The 13,142-nt window shown below is 44.1% G+C and overlaps 1 non-coding gene across 1 annotated transcript in view; it reads right to left on the bottom strand.

Annotated features, from left to right (window-relative positions):
* Positions 1-13,012: 13,012 nt before the first annotated feature.
* LOC122070676 overlaps positions 13,013-13,142 on the bottom strand; it is a 3,384-nt gene continuing 3,254 nt past the window's right edge. The window contains exon 1 of the ribosomal RNA XR_006137928.1: positions 13,013-13,142. This exon is cut by the window's right edge and continues 3,254 nt beyond it. This is a non-coding gene — a ribosomal RNA (28S ribosomal RNA).

Below are 13,142 nucleotides of genomic sequence, written 5' to 3'. Positions count from 1 at the left end.
AAGGTCCTAGGCCCATAATCCTAGGTGGTGACTCCAAACCCTTTTCTATGATCCTGATCCCTGTATTGGACCATCAACAAATACCCATCTCAATGATGACCTTTACACTCCTACGAAATAGGCCTCCACATATCTACGAGCAATGGTACGACGGTACAGGGCCTGTGGGTAAGCACACATGACACACCCCTCCCTAAGAAAGTGAAAGAGAGGAGAGAGGGGCGAATGCAAGTCTTAAGCAGGAGTGTGAAGCTTACCCACTGTGGCGTCTCCACTGGGGATATGTCAAGCTTCCGACACTAGATGCTACCATTAAATGCAAGAACATTTTCCACCACATCTGTTTGAAAACATGTTTGGCTAACCGCATGTTTGTAATTGTATTTGCTAACGACATCATGCATCGTGCTCGAAGTGAAATCATTTGGAGAGGAACTCCCTGTCATGCCCGCACCCTCAGGGGGAGGTCAGTGCATGCCATGGAGAGTATTCTGAGAGCAAATGGTAGTTGTTTCCTGTACAAGGGTGTGGGGTACTGTTAAACAGAAGGGATTTCGTAACTGTGCCAGCATCCTCAGGGAGGTCCATGCACTTTATAACATTTTGAGATTGAATAATGATATTCCTGCATTACACTTTTGTACACAATCACTCACGGTTCCACCATCCCTGTGGCCAGTTGCTTAACCTTGTGTGTAGTCACGAGTAATGGGAAAGGAAGTTACCCCCTTAATCTCGTACCATTGGGTATATCAAAAGGATCATATTCCTTGCGTATATAGATCTTGTCAAGGAAGCCTTGTCGGTCCTATTGCATCCACTGCATACTCGCATCATGTAGGAAATTGATGGAGAATATTAGAAATGCCACAAACTGATCTGTAGAATTTGTTTGAGGTCTTGAAAAGGAATCTTCCTATAATGCATTCAAGTCATAAAGAAATACTCTCCTAATTGGGTTTCAGATAGAAGGTGTCCTTCCTCCTTAGAAATGAGATATGGATGTGTGAGAGTAGCAATCGGGAAAAAAGGACCTTTTGGGGTCCCGACCCTCTCTCCTTTCTTTCTCTTAAGGAGGAGTGTGTCGTGTGTGCTTTACCTGTGGGCCCTGCAACCCCATACCACCACTCAAAGATACATGGAGGCCTATTTCGTAGGAGTGTAAAGGTTATCACTGAGACGGGGGTTTAATGATGGTCCAATACGGGGGATTGGGATCATACAAAAATGGTTGGAGTCGCCACCTAGGATTATGGGCCTAGGACCAAGGAGTGGCCCGATTTCTAAGAAAAGGGTCCAAAAGTTAATCTGGTCCAAAGATCTAGGGTACATGTCAGATTATAGAATGGGAAGGTGTAGGCACCCAATCTGCCCGGTTCGACCGGTCTTCCTACTAGATGCTTAAGAACGAACATTTTCCATGATTATTCCTATTTCGTATGCATGGCTAATTTGGGTGAGAAATTATACCTGAGTTTGACCCCTATTTCAAGAGGGTTGGACCCCCAATTAATTCTGGCACGATCTTTCTTGTGGATTCTCCTGGCTCAGGGGAAGATGGTCTTGACCTCCAATTTCCTTTCTTGAGAGATGTTGATTGCAGTAATGTTAGGATAGATTTTTGACTAGGGATGGGCTACTTCGGGATTTTGGCTGAGATGGCACTCTGACAGTACTTTCATTAGGGATAGGTTATGGGAGGGCTAAGATGAGTGGTGCTCTGACAGAACTTTCGCTGGGAATAGGCTGAGAACTAAATGGTTGGAGGACTACGAAGGCCCAAAGAACACTTCAAAGATTCAAAGAACACTTCGAATCTTATGAAGATCTTTCCGAATGGGAGATTCTAGGGAAACTTTTCCTATACAAATTCTCACTCAAAGAATGCAAAGGATTGAAGAATTTCAAAGGCTCGAAGAACACTTCAAAGATCGAAAGAACACTTCGGATCTTAAGAAGATATCTCTGAAGACTTGAAAAACCTTAAGGGGGGAAGGGGAGGAGAGAAGGAAGAGCTTCTCTACTATGGATGCTCCTAGGAGGCTTGAGTGTTTATGGTTGTGAAAAACCAAAGGGAGGGGGGAAAACATGAATTTTTGGGACAATGGAGTGAAAGGTAATTTTCTTGGACAATGGGGAAAAAGTAATTTTTTTTGGGCCAATAAGGTAAAAAGATGCCTTTTTAGGCCAATGGGGGGTTGCTGTGTAGGGTACGCTAGCAGAACAGTGTAGAGTGCACAAGTGGATGAAGTGAAAATCTCTTCATTAATTCAGGCATTGGAACACATATTCCGCCCATTGATGGTGGCACACTAGGCTGGGCAGGGGTGCATGGGGCAGGCAGTGGCATGCGGAACAGGGCGCATGGGGCAAGCGATGCTCGTGTGGGGTGCTGGCAGGGAAGCATGGCATAGGGCGTATGGGGCAGGATGGACATGCGCTGGGGGGTGGCAGGTGCATGGGAGGGCTGGCAGGGGCATGGGGCACTGGTTGCTACTTAGGAGGGCTGGCAAGGTTGCGAGATGCTAGCGGGCCTGCGAGAGGGCTGGCAGGCGTGAGTGGGTGTGGGGACACGGGGCATTGGCAGGAACGCACAGTTGGGCTGGTAGGCACGGGTGAGGTGCGGGGGCACAGGGGCACGGGGCGCTAGAGGGCATGTGCAGGAGGGTTGGAAGGTACGCGCAAAGTGTAGCAGCATCGGGCAATGGCAGACGCAAATGGGAGGGCTAGCAGGCGCGCGTGAGGGAGCTATGATGCATGTGACTAGGTGTTTTAAGATGTAATTTTCTAGGAGCGATTGTGGGAGATCCGAAAGTCCGATTTTGACGTACCATATATCGTTGGGATCATAATTTCAAGTACTATACATCCGTATGATCACCTAGGATTGAATTTCTTCGTATATAAAACATCACAATTGGACCCTCCTTTCTCACGCATAGAATTTTTAGGACTTTGGGTGAGTATGGGATGTTTCTGGGTTGCATTACCTCAATCAATTATCATCTCTATCGATCGAAAGTAAGAAGTCATGTCCAAGATCTGTAATTCATCATAGCCAAAGGAGAGTGACAAAATTGGGTGTCTATAGAATGCCCCTCTTTGGCTGAGGCCTGTGCCAATGGCCGAAGGGCAAAGAAAAGAATGACCACATTTTGTCACCCAGAGCATGTACTGCTGTCATGTTGCTCATTAATGATGGGGTTGAAAATGCAACAGGTAATATCTCTTAATTACTTTAAAGTTTAAGACTTACCTGGGCTGCTGATTGTAGGAAAGAAATCCGCTACTCTTCCAATCCTGCAAATAGTACTTGATCTTTCATTTTTCCTATACTGGGATTCCATATGCCAATCTAGGGAATTCATCAATGAGATCGGCCCACTCGGAGCTGATTCAAAGAGATTAGGCCACCTGGGGCCGGTTCAATGAGATTGGGTCACCTAGGGCTGATTCAATGAAAATTGGGCCACCTGGGGCCTTGTCAATGAAATTGGGCCTCCTGGGGCCAGGCCAATGAGATTTTACTTTCTTTGATTTTTTTTGTTGATTGGGATTCTTGAATTTGAATCATGGGATTGGAACCTTGAATTTGGACCTTTGAATCTTGAAATTTGGCTTTTGATTTGGAATCTTGTTCTTTGGCTTTTGGTTTGGAATCTTGAATTCTACCTCTTAAATTGTTTTCAACTTCCCTTTTCATGTGATATAATTTTCATTTACCACACAAACATAGATTTCACCTTCCATTTACATGTGATGTAATTTTCATCTACCAATTAAATTTGCTTCCAATTTCATGTGATGTAACTTTTATCTACCAAATAAATTTCACCTTCCACTTGAATTTGATTTCCACCTTCCAATTTCATGTGATGTAACTTTTATGTACCAATTAAATTTTGACTTGGATCTCACCTTCCACTTTCATGTAATTTTTATCTACCACAAGAAATTACTTTGAATTTTGTATTTTGTGGTAAGAATCTTTGAATTATTCCTTGGAATTGGAATCTCAATTTTTTTTTTTAGAAAATGAATTTTTTAAACATAAAATGGTCCCCCCCTTCTGTTGAATCCCCATTCCAATTTTTTTGAGTTGGGAACGATTTGTGAGCAAGTGAGCTCGGGTTTTTGATTCGAAGCTTTTTGCATTTTTCAGGTTTCTTCAAATTTTTTCCGAAGATCTTCAATTTTCCCTTGAATATCTTCATAGTTATTGTGGAAGGAGTCATTTGGAGAATTTGACATCTTTTTGGGCTTCTTTATAAATTGTAAAATTTCATGGGGTTCCTTATAATTTTGGAAAATATGGCTGAGAGAAGAAAGAGAAAGACTCGCGGGGAAATCCGGTTGGATGGTTGCAGCAATTCTTCTCAAGGGGATGAGAGTCCCGTGGATTGGTACACTCGACAAACGCTCCATATGACTCAGGATCATATCTGCAACTCAGTATGGGGAACATGGGTGAGTCCTTGCATTTTAGTCATTTCTCTTTATTCATTTATTATTATTATTATTTTTTACTTTTACTTTATTATATATATATATATTTTTTTTTTTTTAATTTTTATCTTAGGAGCACAATGAGGGAGTACCACCGACCTTGGCCAAATATGGTCATCCAAACATAGCTCGAGATTGGTACAAGATGCTCCCTCGCAGGGTGAAGTAGTTGGTTAGTTCTTCTTACTTGAGCCGATTGACTTCATTAGAGACTAGGAAGTTCAGCCAGCATTAGTGGGAGCCTTGATGGAGCGGTCGTGCCTGAGTACTCACTCCTTCCATCTTCTTATTGGTGAGACTACCATCACGCCCCTACGCTTCTATGCACTGATGAGCATACAATTTGGAGGGAGACCCTTGTCTTTTCCTGAGATTCTGATAGGACAGGAGTTCACGGATCTGACAGGCATTGATATCTCGGACGACCAAAAAGATATCCGTTTAAGCGAGATTAGTTCCCGTTGGTGGAGGTCAGACCTATAGGTGAACCCTGGTAACATTGCACAGGTGACCTGTTCTTTCCTTCTATTTAATGTGGGTCAATGCCTCTTTAGTGACCTCTGGGGTGGGTTGGATATTCGTATGGCTGCCTTCTTCCGGAACATTCGAGAAGTAGACACATGGGATTGGGGCTAGGTCACCTATGCATACCTTCTGTGGACTTTAGACCTACTATCATATGGAGATCAGGGTCTCAAAGGAGTGGGCTACATCCTCCAGGTAGTCTCTCATCCTTCTACACATTTCCTTTCATTTGGTTACATTTCCTTATTTTTGTTTTTCAAATCAGCCTTTGTGTTACTAGCATTTGGAGATTATGGCTCCCACATTGAAGGACCTTCGAGCATCGCCTTTCCCTATATCCATGAGATGGGGAGATAGCCGAGTACTCAGGGGCCGGCGCCATCCTCTAGGGACCACCACTCGTTCTCTCCTAAACAATCTTATAGAGGTAAGCCGTGCTTGTCATTAAATTTCCTTCTATCATGTGTTGTACTTACTTTTTCTTGAATTTGCAGGTTATTTGGAGACCATTCCAGCATCTTAGGTTTCTAGACCTTGATGATGTTACTCAGGCCAAGTACTTAACAAAGAACCGAGTTCTATTCAGGGGTATATGGGGCCATGTTTGGTATTTAGGAGAGCGGGTTACATCCCAATGGTCTGATTCTAACACACGCCTTTCTCCTTGTCTTCCTCCACCTACCATGCGTTGTCCAGGGTGCATCCCTATGGATCAGATTAAGAGATTGGCTGAAAGAACATGGGATGACTCCTTCCTAGACCTGCATAGGGATTACGAGACCTTCCTTGAGGAAGAGACGGTCTGTACCTCATTTGGTCCCAGTGGTCTAGTGGTCCAGTGGTATGTTGCTCTTCCTTGAATATCACCTTCATGGTTCAATTTCCTTTTGTTTGGCTTTGATTGATGTTTTTTCAGGGGAGAACATGGCTGGCGGGTTCTTCTACTGTTCAATCACAGGTTGGTGTTGTCGGTCCATCCCAAGTTGGACTTTCTACTGGTGTGAGTGGATCCCTCAGGATGGCTACCATTCCCTTTCATGGCTTCCCGGGTTGGTCTTATCCCAACGTTACCAATCTTAGCATCCCTCATCTTCTGGAGTGGAGACTAGATAGAGATGCTTTGCTTTGGGCTGCCTATTCCATATAAGTGTGTGAGTATCTAACCATACTTCATTTGATTGGCTTTTGATCTTCTTTGGCTGATAAGATCTTCATGTCATCAAATCCCTTGAGTGTTTCTGCAAGGACCGTAGGTATGATATCACCTCCTTTCTTCAATTGCTTTACCACTTCTATCAGAACAAGTGGTGCACCATGTCCGAGAGTTCAAAGAACATAGTGAGCTATTATGCAAAGTAGGCATCCTGTTATCTTTGTTGATGGATTCCACCCAATGATAGATACTACTTGAAGATCTCGGCCACCTTCAGACTATCAATCTTCTCATATCTAACGAATTACTTCACTTCCTCTTCTTTCCATCTGGAGAAGTCCTGAATTCCTTTGAGTAATCTTTCTTCAAAGAAGGTTGGATTAACCTGCCCTTAGGTGGGGATAGCATACAAGCTTAGAATTCTTTGAGAGTTGGATAGGTCTCAACTAATCCAAACCAAAACACATGAAGATTGGTATCCCAGTGTTGAGGCACCTGCTGGAGTAAATGGTGATGTAATTTTACACACCCGATCTAACTGAGCATTGAAATATTCATAGATTCCAACAATCCTGGTGCCTTTATGTTGATGTCTAAGGTCCATTTTCTTAATGTCTTCCAACGATCCCATGACCTTTCCTGTAGTCATCACAAACAAAAGGAGATGTGATGATTTGTCAAGTATCACTCATTAGCTTTTGGCACAATCAATCCTTTACCACTGTTGCATCAAACTCTTTTATATATTTTTTTTGACTAATCAAGGATGGGGGAATGAATTGACCTTGATATACTAGTGTCAGGTGGCGAATTTTGGAGTTTAAATTCTAGATAAGAATTTGGAGGACCATAGGTGAATGACATATACTTAACGACCTTGTATGCCAAATGGTGATTCTTAGGGGACACAAGCTATGATGATCTTTTAGATACCTTGATTATTAATCTAGGAACCAATTTATCGACTTTAGATGGTTGAGACCGCACTTGCACATGTCAAGCTGCCTACGTATCCCTTGAGAGGAATCAGGTTTAGTATAGTTCAGGCTATTTAACCTTTAGGACATAATATATCTTGAGTTGATCCATATTGATCAGTCCAGGTATTTCTTCACTGTTATGGTCTATGAGTTTCATAGCCTTGCCTGGTAGAATCTCTTTGACAGTGAATGGGCCACTCTAGTTGAGTCTAAATTTTCCTCTTGTGTTATGAATTGGGGCTCTTTGTTCTAGAAGAACAAGCTCACCCTCCTCTATGTGACGGGGCTTCACATTCTTGTTGAAGACCCTTGCCATACTCAGTTGATACTTCTTCTGATTACCCATGGCCTTCATACCCCTTTCATCAAGAAAGTTGAGCTCTTAATGTCTGACCTTCACCCATTCTCCTTGAGGCAGCTGGCTATCCAAGAGCACCCTTAGGGATGGCACTAGGATTTCCATGGGTAGAACTGCTTCAACCCCATATACCAAAGAGAAAAGAGTTGTTCCCATCGAGGATCGCACAGAAGTCTGATAGGCCCGTAAGGCAAGGGGCAACTTATCTACCAATCCTTGTGTGTTTCAACCATTTTCTATGGGATGACCTTAATGCTTCTGTTAGTCGCCTCTACTGCCCCATTGGTCTATGGCCTGTAAGTGGTAGAGTGATGCCTTCTGATATCGAACTTTGTGCAGATCATATCAACCTTGCCCCAGAAATGGGATCCCTGATCTGATATCAACTCTTGAGGCACTCCATATCGGCAAATAATGTTTTCTTGGATGAATTTTACCACCTTAGCAGATGTAAGGACTGTATATGATTGAGCTTCTACCCACTTGGTGAAATAATCAATGGCTACCAAGATGAACTCGTGACCATTGGATGCTTTAGGGTTGACCTTCCCTAATTCTGATAAATGGGCCTGCTTCTTTGTTCCACTAAGAATGGTCGAACCCTAGCCATAGGGTTGCATTCTACCATGGAAGCCAAGGTTGCAAGAGCATCGGCAAACCGGTTGTTGTCCCTTTGGAAGTATTCAAACAAGATCTTCTCAAAGTGTCCAATCACTTCTTCAAGGTGTTCTTGATACGGCTTCAGTTTCTCATCTCTAGTCTTTCACTTTCCTTGCTTCTGATAGATGACGATGGATGAATCACCGTATACCTTGATTCTTTTTACCCCATTGGTCAGGGTAGTTTTGAGTCCCAAGGCACAAGCTTCAACTCAGCAATATTGTTGGTATAGGGAAAATCGAACCAGAATGATGAAGGCAAATAAAGGCTGTCAGGAGTGACAAGCAATATTCCCGCACCACACCCCTTTTGATTAGCCACTCCATTAAAGAACAACTACCATTCATTAGCTATGTCTTCTTCTTCTATTGTTGTGATCTCTTCATTTGGGAAGTCATCATCCAGGGCTCTTCCATCTTCTGCGGGGTGGGCAGCCAAATGATTGGCTATGGCTTGCCCCTTGATAGATTTTTGAGTAATATAGGTGATGTCAAATTCTAATAACAATAGTAGCCACCAAGCCATAATTCCTGTTAAAGCTGGTTTCTTAAAGAGATACTTGATTGGATCCATCCTTGAGATCAGACGTACTGGATAAGCTACCATGTAGTGTTGTAGCCTTTTTGTTGCCCAGATTAGTGCGGCACATGTTCTTTCCAAAGATGTGTACCATGTTTCATACTTTAAGAACTTCTTGCTGAGGTAGTATATAGCATGCTCTACTCCCTTTCCTGTCTCCTTTTGTGCTAGCAATAAGCCAATAGAATATTCTCGCACCAATAAGTACAATAGAAGTGGTTCTCTTTCCACCGGTGGTGTCCATACGGGTGGGTTCATGAGGTATCCCTTCTTTTTATCAAAAGCTTATCGGCATTGGTCATTCCACTCCGTGGGCTGATCCTTCTTTAGTAGATTGAAGATTGGTTCATAGGTCATAGTCAGTTGAGCTATGGACCTGCTGATATACTGGATGTGACCCAGAAATCCTTGTATCTACTTCTCAGTGTGAGGCGTGGGCATTTCTTGGATTGCTTTGATCTTGATAGGGTCAACTTTGATGACCCTTTCACTTACCAAGAATCCCAATAACTTTTTTGCCTCTACCCCGAATACACACTTTTGAGGATCAACTTTAGCTAATACTTCTTGATTCTTTCAAAGAATCGTCTTAGTGAGGGAATATGCCCCTATCGATCCTTTAACTTTACTATCATGTCATCCACATCGACATCGACTTCAACACCCTTATTCATCATGTCATGTAATATGGCTGTAGCTACTCTTTGATAAGTTGTCCCATCATTCTTTAGTCCAAAAGGCATCACCTTAGAACAATAGGTTCCCCATGGAGTGGGGAAGGCTGTCTTCTCACGATCCTCGGTGCATGCTCACTTGATTGTATCCTGAGAATCCATCCATAAATGATAACAAGGCAATGTGAGGTCATGGGAAGTCATCTTTAGGGCTTACCTTGTTAAGATCTCAAAAGTCTACGCACATTCATACCTTGCCATCTTTCTTTGGCACTAGTACTATGTTGGCCAACCATTGGGGATACTTCACCACTTGGAGAAACCATGCATTTCACCATTTTACAACTTTTTCTCTAATCTTTTCACTCCATTCTGGATGCATCCTTCTGAGCTTCTACTTGATAGGCTTTCCCTAGGGTAGGTTGGCAAACGGTGTTGCACAATGTTGGGGTCTATACCAGGCATATCCTCATAAGACCAAGCAAAGACTTCAGCGAACTCTTTCAGAAGACTAATCATCTACTCTGCTTCTTTGTCATTTAGGGTAGTGCCGATTTTTTACCTCTTGAAGGCATTGGTTAGTTTCTAGATTAATAACCCAGGTATCCTCATAGATGGGTTGGGCTTTCTTTGGATTGCATTGTTTTATTAACTCTTGATATTTATTAAGGTCATCATTAGAAAAAGGAGGAAAGTCATACTCGGAATTAGAAATTTCATTCATGAAAGAAGGAGTAACAGACTCAACATACACGGACTCTGGACTTTCCTCTAGAGGGAAGGCTAACTCATAATCATAAATAGAAGATTCAACAACAAACTCGACTACAAACTCGATAACTGATATGATGCTTTTATTAATGGTATTTAGGCTAGTTGACTCAGTAGCATGAGTAAACTTAAAAGTCTTCTCCAATGCTTGTCCAGTTCAGGAGTGGGTCAATGGCTCGATGGATGAGTAGATGCGGCAAAGGACCTTCTTCTTCTTCCAGAAAAGTCACAGCTAAGTGCGTGGCATGTGCTGCGAGGAATGTAACCTTGGGTGCGGCTGTGCAGCCATCTGCGTGTCAAGTGTAGCCACGTGCGCAACCTTGTGCAGGGCATGTGCAGCCGTGGTCACAACCATATATGTGGAAGTGCGGCACGAGCAGCAGCCCAGCAGCCTGCACCATTGCCAGCAACCATGTGCGGCTGTGCCTGCCACCTAGCTTGGTGGTTGTGCACCCTTTCCCATAGCAATGTGCGTTGTTGCTTGCCACCTTACGCGTGGTGGTGCACCCTTGCCCCTAGCCATGTCCACGGGGTAGCCTACACCCATGCTAGCTATAGTGGAGCCTTACCCGCATTCGTGTGCGAGGTGGCATGCAACCATGTGTGCGGTATTGCAGCCACGCCCGCATCCATGTGTGTGGCAGCCTTGTGCGCACTAGTGCAACCTTGCCCGCAGCGATGCCTACACCTTTTGCAGCCATGCCAGCTGCCTTCAGCATGGTAGTGTAGCCATGCCTGCACCCATGCATGATAGCCAACATCCATGTGCACGTAGTACAACCTTGCTTGCAGCCACACAAGCGGCAACCTGCACCTTGTTAGGCCATGCCAGCCACATGTGCGCTGGGTAGTGCAGCCGTGTGCAAGACAGCATGCCATCATGCACGCGACATGTGCAGCAATGCCCGCAGTCATGCTTGCGATAGTGCAGCCTTACCCGCAGTCGTGCACGCGTTGGCCTGCAACCTTGTGCAGGGTAGTGCAGCCATGCTTGCCCGTGCGCGCGACAGCTTGCATCCATGTCCGTGCAGTAAGGCCTTGATTTTGGCCAAGTGCGCGGTAGCTTGCCACCATGCATACAACTTGTGCGGCCGTGCATACGGTAGTGCTGCCTTGTGCACTGCCTTCATATGCACTTAGGCACACTTAGGGGGCACGTGTAGGCATAGTCATATGCACGTATATGTGCACACTTGCGGCATTCAAGAGCACACCTAGGCAACATTTGGGGCATTCAAGAGCACAATTAGGCAACACTTGGGCTACACTTGGGTGCATGCGTAGACACACTTATTCAACACTTGGGGGCACGTATAGGCACACTTAAGGTGACACATGGGGCATTCAAGAGCACGCACAGGCACACTTGGGTGCACTCTTAGGCAATAGTTGTGGGCATGCATGGGCACAGTTAGGCAACATTTGGGCCATTCAATTTGCATATGTAATCAAAACTTGGGGTGTTGTGTGGCCATTTAATGTGCACACATGGGCACATGTAGTCAACACTTGGGGGCACGCGTAGGCACACACTTGGGCCATTCAAGAGCATATTGTCATGACTTTAGACCATTCTAAGCAACCGCGCCAGCCTTTAGCACTTCCACTAGCACTAAGTCAGCCTAACCACCGTCCTTAAGGGACTTGGGAAGAAAAGAAGTGAACATAAGAGTGAGTTTGAGAAGAATGAACTTGTATTGCACTAGAGAACTCTTGAGTACAAGGCTTGAGAACTCACTTGCTTGGTTGAACACTCTTGGTTGGTCCTTGGTGAATGCCATTGCAAATGAGGCAACACCAATTTATCGGCACACCAAGTTAAAATGGATGGCTAAGATATTTACAAATATCCTCCATTCAACAGTTGTGAAGGAAACTAAAAGCTTCCCACCTCCTTAGTGGAACTCTAGAAATCTCTCCCAAAATATCTCCTATAAATATCTTCTACAAATATCTACAATAAAATATCTAGAGTTACTACACCTTTATAGAAAACTCTAGAACTTGGACCTTACTTAGCCTATTGCCTAAGTCCATGCGCTTGGTGAGCTAGGTCCGTGGGCCTAAGTTGGGCAGGTCTTGACACTCTCCCCCACCTAAATCTGCAGAGCCCTCGTCGTAACCTCCTTGTGGTACTTTTATTCATGAGTTGTCTCAGCATGCCAGTTGTCTTCCACTTGACTTGGGAAGAGACGAATTGAACACAAGAGTGAGTTTGAGAAGAATGAACTTGTATTGCACTATAGAGCTCTTTAGTACAAGGGTTGAGAACTCACTTGCTGGGTTCAACACTCTTGGTTGGTCCTTGGTGAGTGTCTTTGCCAAATGAGGCAAAACCTATTTGTAGGCACCCCAAGTTACAATGGATGGTTAAGATATTTTCAAATGTCCTCCATCCAACGGTTGGGGAGGAAACTAGAAGCTTCCCACCTCCTTAGTGGAGAACCTTAGAAATCTTTCCCAAATCTCCTATAAATATCATTTACAAATATCTACAATAAAATATCTAGAGTTACAACACCTTTGTAGAGAACTCTAGAACTTGGACCTTACTTAGCCCAATGGCCTAAGTCCATGGGCCTATGTTGGGGAGGTCGTGACAACGTGTACAGTTAGTGGCACTCAATGTGCACGCATAGGCACACTTCACTTGGGCAACACGCATAACCATACTCAGGCAACCATTGGGGCAATTAACACTTAGGGGCATACCTTTGGCCACGCGTGGACAATCCTAGCCTTAGGAGGGTGTGGGGAAAGAATTAGAAATATTTGGGGGGAAAGAAAAGGGGAAAAATACGGGGGGACGAATCGATGCGATACGGGACTGAATCTCAGTGGATCATGGCAGCAAGGCCACTTTGCCACTTGTAATACCTTGTTGCGTATTTTAGTCATTTGCAAAGGATTCTACCCATCACTAGACAGGAATTACG

Source organism: Macadamia integrifolia, unplaced genomic scaffold (assembly GCF_013358625.1).
Source record: "Macadamia integrifolia cultivar HAES 741 unplaced genomic scaffold, SCU_Mint_v3 scaffold971, whole genome shotgun sequence".
NCBI lineage: Eukaryota > Viridiplantae > Streptophyta > Magnoliopsida > Proteales > Proteaceae > Macadamia > Macadamia integrifolia.
This window is presented reverse-complemented; position numbering and strand designations above follow the sequence as displayed.